The sequence below is a fragment of the Pholcus phalangioides genome, unplaced genomic scaffold, assembly GCF_987345545.1.
Source record: "Pholcus phalangioides strain wild (caught in Gottingen) unplaced genomic scaffold, Ppha-v1.0 ptg000007l_1, whole genome shotgun sequence".
Lineage (NCBI taxonomy): Eukaryota > Metazoa > Arthropoda > Arachnida > Araneae > Pholcidae > Pholcus > Pholcus phalangioides.
In genome coordinates, this window is record NW_028301600.1 from 31,283,944 (window position 1) to 31,296,409 (window position 12,466).

The 12,466-nt window shown below is 30.9% G+C and overlaps 1 long non-coding RNA gene across 3 annotated transcripts; it reads right to left on the minus strand.

The window, feature by feature from the left end:
- Positions 1 to 1,698: 1,698 nt before the first annotated feature.
- On the minus strand, positions 1,699 to 12,223 carry LOC149085175 (uncharacterized). Of its 3 annotated transcripts, none has more exons than XR_016192813.1 (3): positions 5,918 to 8,901; positions 5,182 to 5,272; positions 1,699 to 2,906 (listed from the first exon to the last, which is right to left on the minus strand). It is a non-coding gene; the product is annotated as an uncharacterized LOC149085175 (long non-coding RNA). The 3 variants fall into 3 exon arrangements; XR_016192815.1 differs by lacking the exons at positions 1,699 to 2,906; positions 5,918 to 8,901 and adding exons at positions 10,823 to 11,052; positions 11,145 to 12,223 and having other exon boundaries at positions 4,384 to 5,272; XR_016192814.1 differs by lacking the exons at positions 1,699 to 2,906; positions 5,918 to 8,901 and adding an exon at positions 10,823 to 12,223 and having other exon boundaries at positions 4,384 to 5,272.
- Between the last annotated feature and the right edge of the window lie 243 nt (positions 12,224 to 12,466).

Below are 12,466 nucleotides of genomic sequence, written 5' to 3' on the forward strand. Positions count from 1 at the left end.
GTCATAAGTTTAATAACCTTCTTTTCTGACTCTCACTTAATACTTATCACAACTCTAAAATAATACCCAGCTAAATTTGATGTTTCAGTGGATAACAACATGCACCCACATAGATAAGTAGCATCAGAGAGTAAAGTATGTATATAAAAGAGTACAAAAATTATATGCATAATTTAAACATTGTGGAATAATAAAAACAATCATGTGATACTGTAATAAGGTATTCATATTCTGTATGATACATTAAATATAAAAATATGATGATAAAAATATGATGCATTAAATATAAAAATATGATGCATTAAATATAAAAATATGATGCATTAAATATAAAAAGGTTGATGATGGGGGGTACCAAAAAATGACCAATATAGCTAGTTTAAAAAAGTATTCTGAAATTTACAATCATTAACACTAGGTTTACCATGAGTTGACACATACCTATTTCGGTATTTAATTAGAAAAAAATATAAATTCACCTATCTATCATGAAATTAAAGTAGAAAAAAACGAAACTCAATAAAATTAAATCAGTCATAATAATTAGTTTCTTTTATATTTTAATGTAAAGCATTTTTTACAAATTGAAGAAAATTAACGAAAAGTTTTCTCAGACGGGTCAAAATGACCCCTTGGTAAACCTATAGTGTTAATATTTTAATCCTCCTTAAAGTATTCCCCTACCGTAAAATAAACTTGCCCCTACAATTTGTTGACTGTGCCAAAACAGTCTGGAAACTTCTTGGTCCAGAACACTGCCATACGCAAGGGGGCAGGGATGGCTTCATCCCCCCTGACAAGATTATAGTGTTATTTTACAGAAGAAAAAAAATGTAAATTCACTCTTTGGAAAAAAAATGATGACACTCCCCCCCCCCCCCCCCCCGAAAAAATCCTGCGTATGCCTATGATTCAGAACACTGTTCAAAAAGTACTTAACTCTTTACGCCAGTTCAGAAATTTAAAACATAAATTTAGTCGAAGGAAATGATTATGATAACTCATCTTCTAAGAGGCCAAGGCTAGCCATAGATAGTCAGAAAGCATGATGGTTGAAAAACATGTCAACCAAGAAAATGGAGCGAGATGTGCAATGCATGACAATCTGCAAATCAGACTTGCTGCCTGTGACGTATCATGTACACAGATCCGTGAAGATGGGTTAATACACATCACTGAACCTTTCCTTTTGACAGTTTTTTCCTTGCCTATAGCAGGAACAGCCATCTTATACTGGAACCTTCACAAATTATTTTTTTAAGCTATCAAGATAATTATAATTCATAGAAATTCAAACAAAAGTTACACTTTAAAAATATTTAAATATTAAAATACTCCATGCATATAAGAAAAAATAACATGATAAAAATAAAAATTAGCTCAGAAAAAAAATTATGTTCTGCTACAGGATAGTATAAGTGATAAAAACAATTTTGTTGTGTGATAATGTTTTGCTTAATATTTGCTACATAAGCACTCTAAAATTAGAATTGTTAGTCATTTTTAAGCAATAAAGATATTAAATCTGTTAAATAAATAGAATTTTATTAAAAATTAACAATATATATTTATATTGAATACTTATGCACAACACTGTGCAATAATCATATTATTGCACAGTGTTGATTACATAGAAACCATGTAAATCATGCCCAACATCATTTGGATTCAAACCCAATTTAAAGACTTGGACATTTTGTTTGTAACACATTCAGACCAACTACACACACACACACACACACACACACACACACACACACACACACACACACAGATATATTCTTGTTTAATTTATACTGCATAAAATTATAATAGTGGGTAAAATATAAATTAAAAAAAAACAAGAAAACCATTCAACTGCATGCATATTTTCTGGATCATTTTACATATAAACTACATGATAAAATATAACTACTAATGATAATTTTTTTGTGTTATTTTAATTCTTTTGAAAAAAAATTCATTAGAATGTTTTTCTAATGTATGCAGAAATGCATCAAACAGAAGTATTGTAATTCAGCCATGGGGATCATAGTACAATATAGACCCACAATAAAAGGTAACCATGGTAACTAAGCATTTATTATTGCTACGATTGATGCAATACTAATTTCAAATACAAATATACAAATACAACGCCACAACAGGTATAATACCCAACGAGATGGCTGAGAAAAAAATATGGATGTCATATATTTCAAAAATACAGCAACCCAATTAAAAACACAATCACAAAAATTATAAACAATATATACACATGATAAAATATTATGCAACGCCCATAAAGGATATTATGGTTGTCTTATTCTAAGTATGGATAGCTTGTCGATTTACCCCAACATGTTTATAGTATTTCTTTTCAATGAGGAAAAATCTTTCTCACATGGCAGATGTTGGCTGAACCCTGTTTGCACAAGCCATGATTCATACTATGTTACCACACTTAAGTTTTAGAAATTGATTTCATATGTTTTCAAAACTTTTGTTTCATTATCCTTTTTTTGATCAAAGACTCCCTCTTGACCCATGGTGTAAGGTTATTACTAGGGCTAGGATTTCTATTATTCTATTTTTATGTGGTAGAGCATATTTTAACAATTTTAAGGCATTATTTTATATATTTTTGCATTTTCAATGAAAAATAATGCTTTCTTCCTTGCCATTCCATTTTCAACTTAGACTTAAACAAGGTTGAGATAAAAGAAATGATCTTAATGTTTAGAAAATCTTTACATTGGTCCTAGTAACAATACCACACACACAATTTCTTCTCCTTTTTTCTTCAAGCTAGAGACATAATTTTACGAAACAAACCTATTGCACACTAGTCTTATTCTCAAATTTTTCTGGTGATCCTCTCAGGTTCTCCTTCTTCACTGTCTTTTTCTCCCTCAAGAATAAATGTACTAAATACAAATAAAAATACTAAATAAATTTTGTATTAACCAACAAAACAGAGAATTGATTAAAAAATGTTTGATACTTGCGTAATATTAATTGACATGAAAAATGTTTAATTAATATTACGCAAAAATTATACTTGAGCAAGTTTGCTTTTGAGTAGGTTTGACTATATACTCACATTTTAGCATTAAGCTCATAGATAAATTTGTACTTTAAAGTTTTTTTTCTCCTCCATGGGATATGCTTTCTTTTAAACTGAGCACAACTCAGGTCTATTGCCATGGGAAATTTACTACCGAGTGAGTTGTGCCGGAAGTGTGAGTGCATTTACCTAACATTCTGAGTGCACATATAGCGTTTTGTCTGATTTTTCAGTGCTGCCATCTATATTTCAGAAATGAAGTGTAATGATTGAAGATTTGCACCATTGTAGGCCTGTTGCTCTCTGTGGCGAGACTTTTTAATGGGGAGATCAGCTCGCATTCAGGCCTCAAAGTTAGGAACCACAGAAAACCAAGTTCAGCTGACCACCACTGTGAACATGCGAGTCTGTCACTATGACCACTTGACCACCACAGCGGCAATGGGATATGCTTTCAGGCAATAAACTTTCAGTTTGGTACAGAAACCATTTTTAGAAAAAGCTGTGATACTGATTCTATGACAGGCCTATTTGGCTGTTGATAAAATTAAAATTGGAGAACTTTAGGTCAAGCTACAACCAGGATTGTACCCAAAAATTTTGTTTGGAGGGGGACCACTTGCATTTTGGGGGGGGTGAGGATCAAAGTGATAGAACAATAGATATGGGCATATTTTCCCCTTTCTTCAGTGATTTTCCCACTTTTCAAGAGGGGGGAGAACCAGACTACCAAGTCCCCCTTCTCTAGCTGTGGCCTTGGCTACAAATGATGGTTTAAAAAATCGTTTTAATTGCATTAATATTCGTCATTGGTATATCATTTCACTAAAATTAACTTTACCGGAAATTGAAGAGGAAAATTTTTAGGTCATTTTTTGTGTTTTATAGAGTCTATTTTTATTTCTTTTAGAGCATAAATACATTTTTTATGGAGCTTTTTCAAGCAGTTTCTATAGGTGATAAAAATCCTAGCCCTAGTTATTACCCCACTTCTTCCTTTTTGAAACCTGGACACTTGACCTGTTGAAAGCAACAGACAAGTGTGAATAATATCTGAAATTTTTGAGCAGTAGCTGAAAAATCTGAATAGAAAATTTTAAAGTCAAAAGAATTTTAATCATTTTAAACAATTGCACTTCTCATCCACAAACAATGGATCTAATTAGAAATCAAATTATGTTTTTTACTTTTGATTTTTTTAATACAAAAAAGTATTTAAAAAATACAAATAATACTAATTTTTTTGGGGGGGGGGGGACATATGTTATTTATAGAAAATATCATTTAGTAATAAAAGTTCAATTTTGTTATAAATTTCATGAATTGCACAATTTTTATACAGGATGACTCGAAACTCAACATACAAACTTTAGAGGAGGTAGAAAACACAAAAACAAAACAGAATCATGTAGGAATGTATGACCGAAAATCCCCCCCAAAAAAAAATTTTAAGGGTGCATAACTGTGGATGGTAAGAACTTTTAGCACTTGTTGTGTTACCTAACATGTACACGTACTGTCCTCCTATAAAGTATTGCTAAATAAAGAGTTTTTCCACCTATTATTGGCTTGTCATTTCTGCATCTTTGTTTATCCTCCAGCTGATCAGGTTGGAGTTTCCGGGCATACATTTCTATGCGATTCTGTTTTGCTTTTGTGTTTTCTACTGCCCCTAAACATTTTGTTTTATACATTGAGTTTTGAATCACCCTGTATAGTAGATGCTGCTTATTGGAATCACGAATAATGTTATCATTCAGGCATTGTTATAAATTTCACAAAGTAGGGAACATACTAATAACATGGGAAAAAAATTGCTTGTAGTTATTGGGAGGACATCAAAGTTTGTTTTCCATTTTTCTGTCAAAAGTTTTTTTCACATATTTTGAAGCTAAGGGGGTTAAACCAGACTTATTTCTTCTCTGTAAGTTATCATTATAAGCCTGAAAGAATATGTAAGAGATTAAAAGGTGTACTGTCCCCTTTTATTGACAAATATTTCTGTACTCAATTCACAATATCCTAATCAGGGAAACAGTAGTTGCTATTATATGTGTAAGTGTAGAGCTGCTTTTGTAATGAACTTTCCACAGTAAAGGCAAATGAATGTAAGATTTAAAAAAAAAAAGAAAAACCTTCAGTTCTTGGTCAGTTTCTTTCAGTTGTCCAGATAACACTGTTTTTACCTGGAAGACATTCTCGAGGATCAATGGAACATTGAAAATTCTGCACATTAAAAAAAGTACAAATCAATTCATGGAACATTAGGCAGTTATAAGAGGAGATCAATTCACACTACCATTAACAAATCTTGAAGTTTAAATAAATGTAAAATAGAATTATAAAAATGCAGATGGCATAAAGCAGTGTTTCCCCAAAGGGGGCGATGGAAAGATCCCAGAGAGCAGTAGAAGCTTTGAGTTTAGTACCAGCTCCTACAGGTTGGCTTGAGTTGGGGGCAATGATGGGGAGATTTTTGAAGAAGGGAGCGATGGAACAAAAACTTTGGAAAACTATGGCATAGAGAGAGGATTTAGAGAAAATTAAAAAGTTGTGTTTAACCCTAGAATACTAACTGAAATAAAAGCTGATAAAAACTGCATATTAACTGCCTATACTACATTCTACATTTTTATATTTCTGAGATGTAGAGTTAGTATTCTAGGGTTAAAAGTAAAATAATAATTAGTAATGAGTCTAATTGTCTTCTTTTTTGTAAACCAATTTTATTTGAATGAAAATTAATAACAAAGTCATCGCCACAAATAATTAGTCCATTTTACAACTGAGAGTAGAATAAAGAACAGTGTAAGTTAGCATGGAAAACTGGTCAGTATATGCTTTCAGAGGGTAAAGTTAAATGATACATACTCTTCCAGAACTTGTTTTGCATGAGTTTCCCACTTCAGATTATGGTTTATATGAACATACCAAGACATTTTGTTATTGAAGTCTGTACAAGACACAAGCAAAAATAAATGAATCCATTATGAAAGATATTATTATGGAAAATTGAAATTACGATTGAAGTGAGTGAGTTAAAGAAGAGAAACTCATTAATTTTTTTTTGTTACATTTACTTGCAAGTCATTAGAGTTAAACTAATTATGAATTTTAAGGAAATCAATTTTTACCTGGTTAGCAAGTGGTTAACTATTATCAGCTGATTGGAGCAATACTGTATAATCCACAAAGGTTATGATTATATAATTTTCCTTCTAGAAATGTATCAATGAAAATTTTTTTGAGCCATTCTGCACTATTAATGACCTAATGCATGAAAATTGGCATAAACATGTTTTGCTGATTTCCTGATATGTTTTTATAAAGCTACATAAAAAAAAAAATTTACTTCTGATTATATTTTTAGTGTGATTCAGAGTCTTTTTACTTCTGTTTTTTAATAAAACAGAAATTATGTACCAGAAAAAATAGGCTGCATCAATGCAGCAGAGTCTGTGAACAATCTGTCAACATTAGTCAAAAAAAGACTCTTGAAAAAACATTGTGCAGCATTAAAATATATTAATATATATTAACTTATTTTCTTTTCAAAATAAGTATATTTCATCAGTTCGTTTTTCTTAAATGCAATTCATCCACAGAAATCCAATGCAAAATTTGTCTCATATTTTGTGAAGTCTGAATTATATCAAGTCTATAAAAGAATAATTATGTAATGTTCTTGGTTTTCAATAAGATTTGTGGCTGCAAAATTACTTGGGAGCACAAATAAATAGAAGTTATTTCTATTAACAAAATTTCGTGTTAACTGAAATTCTTGTTCATCATACTGATGAATGGTGGAACAGAGTATGGATAATTTTTTTAATAAGTCTAATTCTGTGTTTATTAGCTATGCATCTATATTGTATGTATTTGTATTTATATGGTTGAGTACATCTTCAAACCATTTTATGAAGCATGATTACTTAAAGATTAAAAGTTGATAACATAGGCCCATTGTTTCAAGTAAAGTAGAGTATGTTTACCTCAGAAATAATGTAATTTGTCAATTAATTGATACAATAAGCAAAAAATGTTGATGATGGCACTCTCAAACATGATTCTGAACTACATTCTGAAAAATACAAAAAAAATTAAGTACCAGCCAAATTTCTTAGAAGCCAAGCATATTTTTTCTAAAGGAAAAATTGCACTAAATAGTCTTTTTCTATTTTCCCAGGATTTTTTCCATATTGGTTATATTTTCAGACTCCAATTTAGTAAACACCATGCAATATCACATAAGAAACATTAAGCATCAATATCATTTTTTGGTCACCGTGGCAACTTGGTGCCTAGGATTTGTTAAGTCCTGTTCTAAACTTTCCAAGGCCCCCTCCCGCATAGAGTAAATTGGTGATAAATTGCTCTTTCGTAATTCATAGACCAAGGTTATATAATGTGTAAACATACTCTTTCTTACATATACTCATGCAAGCAGGTTGGCTAAAAATATGCTTCAACATAACAGAAGTTAGAAAATGATAATAATTAATTGAGGAAAATTGACCTGATAAAAAGTGACCAATTTATGGAAACAATGCAAGGACTAGAGGAATCATGCCTGTTAACTATGAAATCCAACCATTTTATTCAGTTTTTAATAATATGTAAATACAGTTTGCTTTCCCATAAATTTCACATGCAAAATTGACTAGATCAGTGTTTCTAAATCTTTTTGATGCTGTGGACCCCCTGTGTGTTAAAGATAATCTATATCACTTTTAGTCCTTGCTCCGTAGCGCCCTTGTATTAGAGATCAATGCACCTGAGATTCCTGTAGCATCAGAAGACCAATTTTGACACCACCCTCCGATAAAATGCCAAAATGCATTGTTTTTTTATAACTTATGTATCATAAAAATTTAATAAACTAAAATTTTATAGTACAAAATGTGTCATTCATTGCAATGATAGTTAAATGAAAATTATCCTGTGGACCACTCATAAAGTACTCAAGGTTTTAAGGGTCAGCAAACAACATGTTGGGAAACACTGCACTAGATTACAAGCATTCCATGAATTGTAATAATGTATTGGTTAATCATGTGATATTTTTTGGGAAATTCTTAAAATAAAAATTTATGAAAGCATAAATTAAGAAGATACTTGATGTTCCATTCAGAACATTGGTTATAAATAATATCACAAAAAACATAGTATGAGGACTTTTGTGTAGATTTGGACATGAAATATAAAAACACTAAATAGAATGTGCTTGCATGATACATTGGAGTCTGTTTTTGGTTAAAAAAAAGTTATTAAGCAGCTCAACAATTAAATTTAGTTGTCAATAATTGCACTGCATATATAGCTTTATGAATGAAGAAAACTTTCCTATGAAATTTATTTGGAGTGAAAAATGAATTCTTCTGCAATAGGGTGCATTAGTGATGACGTCACAACTGGCAGCGCTGATTCCAAACAGACATGAGCTGAGCGAGAATATAAAAGAAAATGCCATAGGAAGCACATGAGTCTCTGCTTAAATTTTTCTAAAATAATATGCTCAAATAAGACTCCCGAGCTCTTGAAATGAAAACTTCAAACTCTTGTGAGCATGCAATATTAAAAATATAATGACAGTTCCTTTCTAATTACTTATGAAAGCTTTTTATTTTTCACATGCTATCCATCCATGTGCATCTGGCCTAATTGCTCTCAATATATTTCACAAAATTTGAATTTTTATTTATTTTCAAATAACTTCCCTTCATTAATTAATTCACTATTTTTGATCAATTATTTCTTTTATTGAATCTGAAATTTGTCTGGATTATTCTGAAATTATTTTTCCCATTAATTTTAAATTTTCATCAATTATGAAATTATTTCTTTTAAAAAAACATAATTTTTTCCATAAATTATTACTTTTAATAATTCTGAAATTACTCTTGACAATTCCAAATTTATTCTCAATAATTCTGATTTCTATCAGTAGTTCAACAATTACTGCTTTCAGTAATTCTGTGATTATTTTTTCATTAATTATAAATTTTCATCAATGCTAAACTTATTTTTTTCATTAATTATAAATTTTCATCAATGCTAAACTTATTTTTTTCATTAATTATAAATTTTCATCAATGCTAAACTTATTTTTTTCATTAATTATAAATTTTCATCAATGCTAAACTTATTTTTTTCAATAATTCTAAAATTATTTCTTTCATTAAGGTGTTTTTTAGCATTACTGTAAATTCTGTAATTATACATTATTCATTTTGGATGCCAAATTTAGCCTCTCAAAATATGTAGTCTATATATGAAATCACATAAACCCTGACAGCCCTTTTAATGTATCAAATGCACAGCATTACTATTGATTCTGCAAAGTATATCAAAGTTCTAAATACAGCAGTACAGATTTCAGCAGTCAGAGCTCGCTCAATCATAGAATCATTGATTGAATCCATGATTTAATGATTGGTGGATTTAAGTAATTCATGGATTCAATGCAGAAATCAAAAACATGGCTACTAGGATATACTATCTGTGAACAGATAGCATGCGAGAAATAAAAATTTTCATAGCGCTAACTAGAGGCAAACTATTATTATATTTTCAACACTGCATGTTCACAAGAGTTTGAAGTTTCCATTTCAAGAGTTCACAAGTCTCATTTGATCATATATTTTCAAAAAAAATAATTTAAACAGTGACTCACCCATGTCCTTTGGTGTGGCGTTTTCCTTTATAATCTCACACAGCTCATATTTGTTTAGAATCAGCACTGCCTGTCGTGACGTCACACTAATGTGCCCTATATATAATGTGGTGTAAATTTCATAATAATAGTATGGATAAAGAACAATAATAACTGATAAGAATTGATTATGGACATTATTGTAAATAATACAGTGGAAATTATATGAAATTATACCTTATATAATGATAATTACAGACTATAATAATTAATATAATGATATTAACAATGTGCATTTGCTTGGATCAATCATGCACATGTAATTTACATATCATAAATAATCATCATAATTTACATATCATAAATAGTCATCATAATTTACATATCATAAATAATCATCATAATTTACATATCATAAAGTATGTGAAAACATGTGTTGATAATGCACAAATACTGTGTACTATGGCCATCTTTACATTTGACCCATGACTTTGGCCACACAGATCTGGATTGGACCTCAACCCAGAGTCTCATCCTTGCTATTGCAAAGCCTATAGCAGCTGGTATGTAACTAATGAGCTTTTTTTTCGAGTGCAACTCCACAATCTCTCAATAGAATCAGCATCAGGCATGATCATCAAATATCCCAAAACCACTGAAGCATCCATGATGTTTGATGGACATTGCCAAAACAGTTTTCAGCTGCTGGAGCCAAAAAATAGATCAATGAATCAGAAGACTTCTCTAGATAAAGGTGTACATTAAGCTTTCTACCTTTTGTTTCCAGAAATTGAAGACTATGCAGATGACAATTTCATTTACAGTCAAGATTTTGCCTATGTAAACATTTATTTGATCAAGTTGATATAGATTTACATGGAAATATTCATGTGTACTAATCTGTTTCAAGTCGGATGTTCTAATGATTTGAAACAAAGAGAAAAAGGTAATTTGGCAGTTTAGGGTGCATTCACAGTCTACTTTATGGACTGTTATTATACAATATCTTTGATTGGCCACTGCTTCTGTAAAATTTCATTCAGCTTTTAAAAAATATAAAATATCTCTCAAATACAACCGGTTTGAACAACAAAAACCATTTTGCAATTGTCAATAGAACCTACCTTGGTTTTCTTCATTGAAAAAATTTAATTCCTTTGTTGAGTTAAAATTTGATTCAGAAACAGAGTTCATCGTAAACACCTTATTTACGCATGCATTATAAGTGGAAGTAAGCCAGAAGCTGCACCCAGTTCCTGACACATAAGTTCAAAAAATCAGACACTTCAAAGGGCTTCACTTGATGTGCGACATTTATGATGTCCCATCTTTGCATATTCAGAGCTTGACAAATCTAAAAATAAAATCTAAATTAGGACACCAGTCTTCTTTAGTAACAAAGCATATGTTTCTTGGGAAAAACTGTCTAAAATAATAATTTTTTACTTTTTCCCGGGACTTATTGACCCTTTTTATGTTGACATCATGGGCAAAGATAAGAGGAGCATGGGTTCTCCCAGCTCCAATGATGGAGTTGACTGATCTCATGCATATGAATATGCAGGGTTATAATAAAATAATTCTGCTGATGAGCCCCTAGCAGCTGCAAAAATCAAGGAATGCAAATGAAATTTGAGATATAGGTGTTTCGAGGTATGCATTCGAAAATGAAGGAAAAACAAAATCCTATCTCTCATGGTTATTATCACAGCAATAAAATTAAAAAAAATTTAAATGGAAACACTTGTATGCATAGCTAATGATTGCTGCAGTGAAAAACCCTGAATAGCATTGGAACAGTACCTGTAGCACCATAAATGCCAGTGCAGGGTATAGACAAAGAAAGAAAATCTCATCAAGGTGTTGGTGCACTAATCCTTCAGAAGGGCACTTACAATGGTAGAAATGCGATCTGCACTGAGTGTTTCCACATGTTTATTTGTCTGGCTCTAGTGCTAGCATTTATGGTGCTACAGGTACTGTTCCAACATAGGGTAACTAGATTCCTAAAACTGAGAAAGGAGGACGCCTGAGCGCATTATTGCTGACACCACTTTTTATGACTTTCACAACAGATGGTGCCACTATTTGACCAAGAACCCAACACTAAATACCACAATAATAATTCTTCTCAACTAAAACACACAGCAGAACTGCTATATACATATACATTGACTATAATATTACTTGACCCACCACATCCTACTTACCACATTTATCTCTTTTTTTAGGAAATCGTTAACTAACCTTCAACTTTTCAATCTAAACAATCTTGAGTTGAAAAGTAGATGTATATGCTATTAATCATGAAAACAGCGAAAAATTACAGTTGTCACAGAAATACATATAACATTTCATACAATCAAAAAATGGTATACTATAATTACTCATTTATATTCAATGAAAAAGCCGTAAGTAAAAATCTTTCACAGAGTTTATCTGTGAATACTTTCCTTTGTGCCATGTGTGATGGGAATTCATCTTAAATGAAAATGAGATAAAACATCTGTTCATTAACCTTAAAATCTTTTACCAATAAAATTATGATATTTCTATGTTTGCTTCTTTTAATAGTAATGAAAAATGTTATTTGAACTCACTCAATAAATTGTAATAAAAAGAAAAAAAGGGAAAGAAAAGAACAAATAATGATCTGTCTTTCTTCGCTTACAATGTGTTGTCCCCACTGTCTGGTCAGTTTTATTACTACATCTGAAGGAAGACGAGAGCTTTTCTTTCACTACCCCTCACAACAGAGGTGCAGACAT